Genomic DNA, 12954 nt, shown 5'->3' on the forward strand with positions numbered 1-12954 from the left:
ACTGCTGTGAACATAGGGGTGCATGTATCTTTTTGAATGAAGGTTTTGTCCAGATAGATGCCCAGGAGTGGGATTGCGGGATCATGCAGCAACTATACTTTTTGGTTTTCTAAGGAACTTCCATACTGTTCTTCATAGTGGCTGCACCAACTGATATTCCCACCAGTAGTGTAATAGCATTGCCTAGAGTAAGAGGGTTGCTTCACACCCTCTCCAGCATTTAGATGATCCCATTTTTGAGAAGAAACTGAGGCACAGAGAGAGAGAGAGTCAGAAACCTTCCCAGGCCAGGCAGCAAGTGAGCAGTCATCCAGCCCTGGCGTCCTCTTGCCAATCTCCCCCCACACACCCTGTGCCCCAGCCTCCAGGTTCATAGCAAACAGTCGTGGCCAAAGGATCCTGACGCTGTGCAGCGCTGGTGGTACAGGGGTGAGCACAGCTGCCTTCCAAAATCCTGACGCTTTGATGAGGGCTGAGAAATTCGCCCCCGGCACAGGGGTAGGAGGGGAGGGTTCACCACCAGATGGAAGCCAAGGAGAGTGTGGCTGCTTCTTGTGGTTTGACTCAACCTGCTGGGTCATGGCTCTGGATCGCTTACTGGGCACAAATGCCAGGCTCCAGAGGCCCCCCTGGCCCCGAGTGGCCTGGGAGGAGGCGGAGAGGCTGGGGCTCCACACAGCCTCCCTGCTGCCTTTCCCTCCGTTTCTGCCTCTTCGCTGCTGCCCGAGCTGGAAGGAAGCGCTCCTGATCCTCGTGTAGACAACCCAGCCCTTTCTCCCTGGATTAGAGACAAAGCAGAGACAACTCCGCAGAGGCGGAATCTCAGGCACCAGCAGGAGATGAGGGAAGCCAAGCCAGGAGGAAAGGAGGCGGGGCTCTGGGCAGGCCCCGAAAACCACAGCTAGGCTGGGAACCCCCAAACCCATGGGGAGGAATAACACTCCTTTTGTTCTCTTCTTCACAGTTTACAAAGCGCGTCACCTCTGCACATTCAAACCTTGCAAGAGGCTGCGGCTCTCCCCACGAAAGAGGAGCCGTGGCTCACTGCCTCTTCCAGGCATCCAGGCCTTGAGGGACAGGGGCAGACTGATGGCATAAGGGGAGCTCAGCCCACACAGGGCTCTGGTCCCCCCCTGGGGCCCTCTGGGTACCAGGTCGATGGAGGGGACTGAAATTTTTAGGACAAACCTCACTTTTAGGAAATACTTTCAAAAAGACTCTGGGTGATGAGATGCTCAGAGAACCAGGGCAAGAGAAGGATGAAGGAGGCGAGAGGGTGAGAGGGTGAGGGGCTGTTCAGGCTGGGACCCCAGAAGACAGTCCTGAAGCTTCTATGGGCGGAATCCAGGGAAGCTTCTAGGTCCTCAAATCCTCCTCCATCAGACTGTCAGCCACTCCGTCCTGAGGCTCCCAGGTCACTCTTCACGTGTCAATACTCCCCCCATGACATTCCACTTGGTGGCTTCTGTGTCAGCCTTACCTGCAGACTTTGAGCTGCCCTTCGACCCTTCATTCACTCGTTCAGGGACTCCCAAGGAGCCTGGCAGTTCTGGGAGACAGAGATGCAGGGATGGGACACTGGGGCTGTGGGAGCTAGCATGAGCCCAGGAGAGAGGCCTTTGTTTTGGTCACACACCTGGACCTCTGACTTGCTCAGTGGGGAATCCAGGCCCCAGAATGTTCCAGCCAAGAACTGGCCACCATGGCCCATTTCCTCCCCGCAACAGCCTGGCATTCCCCGGCGAAGGCTTTGTTCCTCTTGCTCCAGACATAGGCCCCTGTTAAATCAGATCTACCCACGAAGGGAGAACACAGCAGCCCTTGGCTGCTGGTGATCCTGGTATGGTGTTGGTTTTATTTGTTCCAGTGCCTAGTCCAGAGCCAGTCACAAAAAACACTGCAGGGTGTTTGCTGACTGGATGCAGATGAATTCCTCTGTTCTGTAAATATCCAGGTGATGTCTGCTACGAGCAAGGCTCGGGGCCAGGCAACAGACACACAAACGTGAACCAGACACACCGCTGCTGGCCTCAGAGAACACAGGGGCTGGGGCTGGTGACAGGCACAGATCAAAATGTTGCCATACAGCGTAATGAGGAACCACAGCTGTGTAGTGGCTCCAATTTTCTAAGCATCAGGTATCATTCAGAATGTCTGCGAAACTGAGTTGGGGCTAAATGCCAAAAACATTTCCAAAACATAGTCAAATGCATCCAACACCTGAATCCCACTCCCCAGGTGAGACAACCGAGCCTCAGGAGGTGACCAGCCTCAGGCTAGGAAATGGCAAAGCTGGGGGCAAACGCAGAGCAGTGCGATCCAGCGTCCCTAGTCCTTCTGTGACAGCCCAGTTCCTGTTTTCCAAACAGGCTGGGCTCTCTCCTGCCTTGTCTTCCTCAGCTGGAGAAGGCCCATCGGCAGCAGGATGGATGGAGGCCAGGCACAGAGATAGGCAGAGCCAAGAGGTGGAGACCAAAGAAGAAAACAATAGCTTTCCCAGGGCCCTCTTGGCTGACATCTCATTGGCTAGAAGTGGGTCACATGGTCAACCTCGCTGCAAAGGAGTCTGGGAGGGGGGCGTGTCCACTGGGCAGCCCCAAACACACCTAATCTTTTGAAAGGAAGAAGGAGGATGAATGTGGCTGGGCAGCGTTGCTGTGCCTGCCTCATTTCAGATGTCGTGATGAAGATAAGGATCACTTTGGTGATTATCATTTTTTTGTTTGTTTTGTTTTAGGGCCACTTCTGCAGCACAAGGAAGTTCTCAGGCTAGGGGTCAAATCAGAGCTGCAGTTGCCAGCCTATGCCACAGTCAGAGCCATGCTAGATCCAAGCCATATCTGCAGTCTATGCTCCAGCTTGTGGCAATGCTGGATCCTTCACCCACTGAGCAAGGCCAGGGATCAAACCCTCATCCTCATGACTAGTCAGATTCTTAACCTGTTTAGCCACAATGAGAACTCCGTGATTACCATTATTATTATGGCCATTCCCTGCTTGTCCCCAGCACACCTCCCAGGGCCAAGCCCGGAAGGCATTTCCTCCCACCCCAGCCCACCCCTCCCCGCCACAGACCCTATAAGAGAGGCTCGCCAAACCCCCTTCCCAGACACTCAAGGCACAAGTCACAGGGGTTTCTTGCCAGGCTCAGGACCACAAGAGCCCAAGGCCCCAGAATGTATCCATTCAGGGTTCCCAGCCCTGCCCCCCCCCCCCCCCCCCCCGGCCCCAGCCCCAGCAGGAGCAGCTATTTTGAGAGCAGCTGGCTGGCAGGTGGCACCTTGTGACAGAGCAGTTCTCACTTGAGCCAGGCGGACCCTGGCTGATGCCCTCTGCTCTCTCTGCCTCCCCCCTTGCACCGCCTGGCAGCCTTCCCTCCCCAGCCTTGTGGCCTCTCTGCCTCCTCTCCTACCCCTGAGGCCCCTCGCAGCCTCCTCCTCCTCCTCTCTCTCTCTCTCCTGCCTCCCAGTTCTATTAAGTCCAGCCAGCAACCCCTGAGTCCCTAACAATGACCAGAGCACTGATTGAGCCTCCATTGTCTGCCAGGCACGGGGCTATTCTTTCACAGCAACATCTCACTTAATCATCAAAGTGGGAGTTCCCAATGTGGCTCAGAGGTAATGAACCTGTCTAGGATCCATGAGGATGCGGGTTCGATCCCTGGCCCCATTCAGTGGGTTGAGGATCTGGCATTGCCGTGAGCTCTGATGTAAGTCACAGATGCGCCTCGGATCCTGTGTTGCTGTGGCTGTGGCATAGACGGCAGCTGCAGCTCCAATTGGACCCCAAGCCTGGGAACTTCTATATGCTGTGAGTGTGGCCCTAAAAGACCAACAACACCAACAACAAAGGGCAGGAGCCTGCTGGTGCCTCTGTCTGCGGTGGGTGGAAGGACGCTCCTCTGGCTACAGGAGGGACTTGGGAAATGTGACTAAATTAAGGGCTTCGAGATGGGGAGTATATCCTGGCTTATCCAGTGTAATCACAAAGATGCTAAATACAGAGTGAGGCAGGAGGGTGAGAATCAGAGAAGGGAGACATGATGATAGAGCCTGAGGGTCAGAGAGACACAGAGATGCTGGAAGAGGCACCACTGCCGGCTTTGCAGATGGAAGAAGGACCTGAGCCCAGGAGTGCCAGTGGCCTCCAGAGCCAGAAAAGACGAGGAGAGAGGCTCTCCTAGACACATACTAAATCAGCCCTGCTGACACCTTGACTGTAGCTGTGTGGGACTGATTTAGTACTTCTCATCTCCAGAACTGTAAGAGAATAAATTTGTGGGGCTTTTATGGTTTTTTTTATTTTTTTTTCTTTTTTGGGGCCGCACCTACAGCATATGGAAGTTCCCAGGCTAGGGGTCGAATCAGAGCTGCAGCTGCCAGCCTACACCACAGCCATAGCAACGTGGGATCTGAGCCGCATCTGTGACCTGCACTACAGCCCTCAGCAACACCGGATCCTTAACCCACTGAGCGAGGCCAGGAATCTAACCCACGTCCTCATGGTTACTAGTCAGGTTTGCTACCCCTTCCATCTGACAGTGATGGGGTTGGGTTGCCTAGGAGACGATGGTCTGTGTCTGGGCCCCTCTGCCTGAGGGGTCTTATATCTTCCCCTCCCTGGCCCTTGCTCCTGAGGCGGTGAATAGGAAGAGAGGAGAGTGGGAAAGGACAGCTGGGGAATTGCCACTAACTTGCTGTGTGTCCTTGGGCAAGGTGCTCCCTCTCTGGACCACACCTGGGAGATGGTATGAGGCCAGGACCTCGTGTGGGTGGGCCTGGTTGGATGGGCAGTGACAACGGGACCATAAGAACCTGGGGCTTCAGGAGTTTCCTTGTGGCACAGGGAGTTGGGGATCTGGCGTTGTCACTGCAGCAGCCTGGTTCACTGCTATGGCACAGGTTCAGTCCTTGGCCTGGGAGCTTTTACATGCTGCGGGCACTGCCAAAAGAACACGGGGCTTCTCAGGAAAAACATGAAGCTGGGGGTTTGGGTTCAGTGCCAAGCCACCATCACTGCCTTCCCCGCCACCTTCCATAAAGTCTGCTGTGTCACACACGAGAGAGGGGTTTGTGTGTGACATCTCATCTGTTATGATGTCACACATAACAGAGGGAGCCAAGTGACACCGTGGGAGCTTCAGATGCTGGATCCCATCACAGGAAGCAAAGCCTGGGGTCCCGGTGGGGCGGGGGAGGTCGGAGGAGCTGCCCTAAGGATTTGCCAGCGCAGGGGCCCGGTGGACCTCTGGATCACATAGCACTAGACATTTTCCTTCCGGGTGGGGAAGCCCAGCAAAAACATCATCCCCTTTTCGCTCTCAAGGAGACAGAGCACCCAGAGGTCGCCCATCAGGCCCATGGCAGAAGATGGACTCGAACCCAGGCCCTCCAGTAGAGGCCAAGTGGGGAGGCCAGCAGGAAGAGGCAGAGAGGTCGAGGCCCGGAGGAGCTCCCCTCTCCCTCCACCTGCCCCTCCCGGCCCAGGCATCAGGGACAGGCCCACAAAACGAAAGCTGCAGCAGGAGGGCTGGGGGACAAAGCCACGGCTGTGTGGACCAAGTTCTAAAATAAGCCCGACTCCCCGTGAGTATAATCACCATGGCAACGGGAAAGTTGTTCGGCAGAAGAAACCAAGTACCACCGTCACTGTCAGCATGGGGTGGGGGGGGGGCCTAGTCGGGCCAGGCCCTGGGGTAGGCACTTACACACACACACACACACACTGTCTCACTGAAGCCATCGTCATTGTCACTGTGCAGATGAGAGCAATGGGGCTGAGACAGAGGCTCCAGCGAGTCACTGGCTCCAGGTCCAGCAATGGGCAGGCATTGGGAGGTTTGGATCCAAACTCCATCCCCTTCCCTGCCTCCTGGCCTCCCGGGCTTCTCATTTCTTCTGAGCCTGTTTCCCCCTCCCTACCCAAAGCATTGTCAGGGGTAGAGATGGTGGTAGTTCTGCGTCCCCACAGGGTGGCATGGGGTGGCAAACCGTCGTGATCACCCATCAGCAGGGACTCTGGGACTCCTGTAATAATCTCCTGCCCTCTGGGCTTAATTACAGATGGCTCCCATGGGACTTGTTAATAGTGCCTCCCACTGGGAGGTAGTTCAAAGAGACTTGGTAGTTAATGCTTTTTGCATGCCCAAATTTTCTCATCCCACTCTTCTGGGGACCAGCCCTGCCCACAGTCCACTGGGCAGGAAATGAGCCAGGTCTCACCAATCATTGACCCCATCTCTCTGGCAACTGTGATTGGTCCAAGAGAGAAGGTCTGGCCCAGCAGAGCCAATCAGAGAGTTCCCCTGGGGCTGATATATGGATACCCAGAGAAAAAAGCTCTTGCTTTCCTGGAAGGTGCAGGAGGTGGCCAAGTCCAGTGACCTTGACCGGCATGCTCTGGTGAAGATGTAAATATTCTCCCAGGCTTCAGTGACAGACAACAGATTCTGGTCTAGCTAGTCTGATCAAAAGGAGTTTTGTTTTGTTTCTTTTCTTTTTTTTTTTTTTTTTTTGCTATTTCTTTGGGCCGCACCCGCGGCATATGGAAGTTCCCAGGCTAGGGGTCAAATCGGAGCTGTAGCCACCGGCCTACGCCAGAGCCACAGCAACGTGGGATCCAAGCCACGTCTGCAACCTACACCACAGCTCATGGCAACACCGGATCGTTAACCCACTGAGCAAGGGCAGGGATGGAACCCGCAACCTCATGGTTCCTAGTCGGATTCGTTAACCACCGCGCCACGACGGGAACTCCTTGTTTTGTTTTTTTAAAGCTTCTTAAGTGATCGAGCATCCAGGAACAACTGGCCAAAACACACCACAGAACTGGGCCACCAAAGGGGCTGCAGCTCCTGTCTCCATCAGGAAGCTGTTGAAGAGGGAAATCCCCCACACAACTCCAGAACCAGCTCCAGAACCAGCTCCAGAACCAGGCCCGCTCTACCATGATCCACATGGCGAAACCAGTGCTCTGTGCTCAGTCTCCCGCCCACCCACCCAACAAAACTCAGTTCCAAATTCTAGTCTGTGCAAGAGCTCTTACAGCTGGATTTATGTTACAGTTAGCTCGCTACCTGCAGGAGCACCTAGGACACGTGGTTATGGAGTTTTCCAGCTTCGGCAGCGCAGAAGGCAGGCCACATGGAGAGTGTGGCCAGTGTGGCTCATGTTCCAGACAAAGGCTGACCCTCATCATCATTGCTGTCCCCACTTCCCACACTGCCCGGAGCTGGGATCAGGGAGCTCCCCTGGGCTCCGCTGTTTCCTCACTGTGTCCTCCATCGCTTGCCTTGGGGGTCAGTGTGCTCTTCTGTCATTTGGGGATGGGATGACCTGCCCCAAATACATCTTCAGGGTGTTGTGAAGGTCAAGGTGAGAGAGTAGGTGGGAAAGGTCTTGTCCACTGTACAGACCTGTGCACCTGTGGAAGTTATTACTGGTCGGCAAATGGATTTAAGTAAGAGGAAAATGAACCCAGAGAGGGTGAAATGACTTCCCCAAGGTCAGGTCAAGGTCAGACAATAAAACGTGGAGGACTAGAACTTGATACTGTGAACGCTCCCTTAGGTCTCAGGGGAGTGACAAGGGGGGACAGGTGGGATGGCTCCAGGAGGTGGTGGTGGGTTGTATTAAGTTGTCCATGGCTGTGTAGCAAATTTTTCCAAAATTTAGTAGTAAAACAACACTTATTGTTGTTTCTAGAATCAGGAATCTGGGCACAGCTTAGTGGGTTCTCTGGCTCAGTCTCTCATGAGGTTGCGGTCAGGGTGCCAGCCAGGGTTGCGGTCTCATCTGAAGGGTCATCTGGGGCGGTGGTCACTGCCACGCTCACTCTCATGGCTGTTGGTCAGCCCCAGGTGCTGGCCACTCCCAACATGGCAGTGGCCCCCAGAAAGCACGAGAGAAAAGAGAGGGTGGGGGCACCCCAGACACACACCGCCGTCGTTCACAACCAGATCTCACAAGTGACATCCCATCACTTATGCCATATTCTTTACACTCAAGTCACTAAATGATAAGAGTGGGGGATGACACAAGAGGGCGCGCACCTGGAGGTAGTGTCACCTAGGCCATCTGGGAGCCCTGCCACAGCCCCCTCCCTACCCACTCTGCCTCTGAGAAGAAGGTGGGTAAGTGGGGGAAGGGAGGCTGCTTCCAGCTCCCAAACGTGCCCAGTCCTGGGCCCTGTGGGAGCAAAAGCTGAGCTAAGTCTGCACTTAGCTGGGCCCTTTCCCCCGCGGGAGCGGGGCAGAGGTGGGAGAACAGAACAGATGCAGGGTCACACACATCAGCGATGGCAGGAACATGGCCCCTCCCTTAGATGAGGCTTTTTCAATAAAACAAGAGGCCTCAAGGCCCCAAAAGGAGTGTGGTATCATGTCAGGGGCACTGGACTAAGAGCCTAGAGGTCTGGGTTCTGACTCTGGGTGAGCGCCTAACTGGCTGTGTGTCTATGAGAAAGTTACACACACTCTCTGAGCCTCAGTCTCCCCCACTTAACACAGGGGTAATGATCTGATATTGCCCAGGTCCTCTTGGGTCCCCATGGTCAGAGTTCTCCCTGCCAACGGGATCTGATTGCATAGAAGCAAAAGAGAGGCTTGGCCTGGGCTCTACCACCTGCCCCCAAGGCACCTGCCCCAGCAGCCCTTACCCTCCCCTCCATCCTCTATCCTCTGCCTCTCTCTTTGGTGCCTGATTCCCTGGCCTTGTTTCCTGACTGCCATCATCATGTTCACTCAGCCCAGCCTGTTCCCACCCCCAAACTCCCTCCCCTCTCCTCCAGCCCCTGGCCCCCCCCCACACAGACCCGGGCGAGGTTGGACAGGGCTTAAGGGCTGAGCAGGTGGCTTGGGCCAGGGACTAGACGGTGGCTGGGGGCTGTTCTGCTGATGCTAGGGGTTGGTGCTGGAGGCTGGCCTCTTGTCTTCCTCCCCCAGGAAGGTGAGGGGAAGGTGCCCGCAGATTTAAAGCAGCTGCTCGATGGTGTCCCTCCTTTCCTCTCCCAACCCCCAGTTCTGCTGCCGCCAAGGAGCAAGGTGCACGTGGGGACTGTGACCAGGACAAGCAAAGCAGTGCTCTGGCTCCCAGGCTGGGGGGGCTTGTGGAACTGCTGCCAGCCATCCCCAGCCCCAGCCAGCCCGCTTGGCTCCATCGCAAAGCACAAGGCCAGCCTGATCCACACACACCAGGCCTACGCAGGGCCCCTTCCTCTTGGATCAACCCATAGAGCTCTGTGCTCACTCACGGGCCGGGCACCTTTGCTCTGACCCCAACATTCCACTCTGGGTCTTTCTCCCCCCAAGGCAGGAATAAACAAGCTTTGTTCACTCTAGTCCCAGGAATCACAGTGGATGCTGAGTAAATTTTCTTGAACTAAAAAAAATTCTTAATGATAGAAACACTTATATAGTATTTTTCCATGTGCCACGTGCTCTCCTAAGAACCTTACACACATCAATGCATTTAATCCTCATCACAATCCTGTACTGGAGGCACTATTAATATCTCCACAATGTGAATGCATGAATGAATGAATTCAGCGGGGAGGAACATATTCTTTCAGTGGGATCGGACCCATTACCAGGCATAAAGTAGGAGCAGGCATGAGGGTGAGTGATAAAGTCATAATCTACTTCCTGTACATACATTTTTTTCAGGGGGTGGGGCAGTGCACCTGCCACATTCGGAAGTTCCCAGGCTAGGATCAAATCAGAGCTTCAGCTGCCAGCCTACACCACAGCTCACGGCAATGCCAGATCCTTAACCCACTAAGCGGGGCCAGGGATCGAACCCACAACCCCATGGATACTAGTCAGGTTCTTAACCTGCTGAGCCACAATGGGAACTCCTACATACATCTCTTTTGATTATCACAATTCCCCAGGAAGGTATAAAGAACAAAAATACCATCATGATCCCTGTTTTCCTGATCTGTATCAGTCAGCCTAGGTAAGATTAAACTGCATAACAAATAGCCCCCAAATCTCGGTTTAAAACAACTAAGGTTTATTTCTCACTCATGCAGCATGTCCAGAGAAGGGTGGGGGCAGGGCCATGCTCGCTGCTGTCCTCGCTGAAGAACCCACCCGGAATTTCCCATCACTGCTCAGGGGGAGGAAAACAGAACCATGCACTAGTTCTTGAAGGTCTCCACCCAGAAGTGACATGTTACTTCCACTCCTATTTCACTGGCCAGAACATGCCACATAACTAACTCAAGGGGCAAGGATGTGTAATTTTCAGTGGGCCCACAAAAGGGGGGAACATTAGATGTGGGTGAAAAGTATTGGGTTAACAGACTCATTTACGGAGAGTCCACTCTATGCTAAGCAATGGGAAGAAGCATGAAATTCAAACGGTCCCTGTCCTCCTAGAACACACACCTTCTGATGGGGAAACATATAAACAGAAGAAAATTACAAACCAGCAAGACAGAGGAGACAGAGGAGCTGTGACAGAGGAGAGGAACACTTGGAGGGGTTCCTGACCTGGCCCTGGGGAGCAGGAGGGCTTTTTGTTGTTGTTGTTCTTTTGCCACCACATGGCATATGGAGTTCCCAGACAAGGAATCAGATCCAAGCCACAGCTGCGGCAATGCTGGATCCTTAACCCACTGTGCAGGGCTGGGGATCGAACCTGCATCCCAGAGCTCTCAAAATGCCACCTATCCTGTTGCACCACAGCAGGAACTCCTTTTCTTGTCTTTCTTTCTTCCTTTCTTTTTCTTTCTTTCCTTCCTTCCATCCTTTTTATCTTTCTTTCCTTCCTCCCTCCCTCTTTCTTTCTCCCTTTTTCTTTCTTTCTTTTCCTCTCTCTCTCTTTTTAAAAGGGCTTCTGAAAGAGGAGATAACAGGGCTCAGTAAGGCTGGCCTTCCAGCCCAGATCCCAGGTGGACATTGAGAGAACTTCCCAGAGTAGACCCACCAGCCCAAGCCCCCATCTTGCAGGGAACCTCATGGAGATGGAGGTCTAGCCTCAGCCCCCAACACCCATCACATGGCTCTGAGCACGTCCCTCTTCCCTCCATGGGAGCAAACGGAAAGTGGGTCCCCACCAGGAGCAGATGGGCCTTTCTGGGATGTGGACGCCTGCAGGGGGAAGGCAGAGAAAACACAGGATCCACGTCCTTTGTACTGGAGGGGACCCCCCTTCTAAGTGCCAAGAGCGCCTCCTAAAGGGATGAGTGGGGTTGAAACTGGGGGTGTCCAGAAGCCAAGATAGACCCTCTGACTCACCTGGGCTGTGACCACAACCAGCAGAACCCTGAGAGCTGGGGGCTAAAAGCAGCTGGGGCCCCAGAGACCAGGTCACCCAGAAACACATCTAACATCTGGGAGGAGACCCAAGAAAGGGTAACTGTGGTGCCCTCCAGGGAGGAGAAGTGCACGGCTGGGGACAGCCTGCAGAGAAGGGGGAGGGTTGTTTTTTTTTTTTTTCAACCAGATATTAGCTAAATGGGAGAAAAATTAAACAAATATATATGTGAGCTGAACAAAAATCTCTGTGTCTAGGCCTTTTGAGCCTCTAAGATTGTGAGGTCCTTCTAAGACTAGGATTCTCAGAGGTAGTTAGCAAAGATGAGGGGCGATTTGCCGCCGGGTTTGAACCCTGGCTGCACCCATTGCTGTGACTTAACCTCTTGGAGCCTCAGTTTCCTCATCTGGAATCAGAGACAAGGATACCTTCTTCCCTTGGAACATTTTAAGATTGAATGAGATAAAGTACATCAAGTGTCCCCCCAGGGTCTGGGACATCTTTGTCTAAACAAAGCGACTGATGAATACGCCAGAGCCTAGAGGATTCTCCAGGCTGAGTCCAAGCCAGGGAGTTTCCAGATTTCCAGAGAGGGGGCTGGAGGGCCCTGGGAAGCCGCTGTGGACAGAAGGCCAGTGGGGAGAGAGGGAGGGAGAGGGATACTGCTGCTGTGGCTGGTGCTCTGGCGCCCCCTCCTGGACACTGTCCTCCCCACACCCCTGGGAGAACCAGAGGCTTCACTTTGGTCAAAAATCTCCCATTACTTGGGGTTTAAAAAAAAAGGGACCAGGAGTTCCCATTGTGACTCAACGGTAATGAACCCAACTAGTATCCATCAGGATGTGGGTTCAATCCCTGGCCTCGCTCAGTGGGTTAAGGATCAGGCATTGCCATGAGCTGTGTGGTGTAGGTCGCAGACGCGGCTCCGATGTGGCATAGGGTGGCGGTTACAGCTTCAATTTGATCCCTAGCCAGGGAACCTCCATATGCTGCAGGTGTGACCGTAAAAAAAAAAAAAAAAAAAAAAGACCAAGGCTGGGGACAGGGTGGGAAGTACATTGGCTGCTTTGGGTCCCCCAACCCAACACACGGCACTTGGCAAAATTCTGCAGCTCTTGGAGCTCCCCCTGGGGCACAGCGGGATTGGTGTTGTCTTGGAAGCATTAAAGCCGGTTTGATCCCCAGCCCAGCACAGTGGGTTAAGGGTCCCACATTGCCACAGCTGCAGCTTAGGTCACGACTGCAGCTTGGATCTGACCCATGACCCAGGATCTCCATATGCCATGGGGTGGCCAAAAACAAAAACGAAATTCTGCAGCTCTTGACAATAACTTAGTAACCACGCTATTAACCACAGACACCACCTGCTAAGCGGGTGCCTGCACTCGAAATGCCGCGCTCTACCCGCACTGTTTCACTTCGTCCTCCCCACACGGCTCAGTCTGCAAGACTTGACCTGTGGGAAACGGGGGCCCAGGGAAATAAGCTGAACTCGGGGCACACAACCTGGATGTGGCAGTGTTGGGGCCCTGGCTCAGGTGGTCTGCCCCCGCCTCTCGCACCCAGGAAGGATCCCTACTTGCATCTCCCATGGATGGAGTGTTGGGCCTCGGATGGGTACCGAACCAAGGGTCTTCACACGTGCCATTAGACTCGGATCCTAACTCTTTGAGATGGGTTATTTCCCCCATTTGTA

The sequence above is a fragment of the Phacochoerus africanus genome, chromosome 7 (genome assembly GCF_016906955.1).
Source record: "Phacochoerus africanus isolate WHEZ1 chromosome 7, ROS_Pafr_v1, whole genome shotgun sequence".
NCBI lineage: Eukaryota > Metazoa > Chordata > Mammalia > Artiodactyla > Suidae > Phacochoerus > Phacochoerus africanus.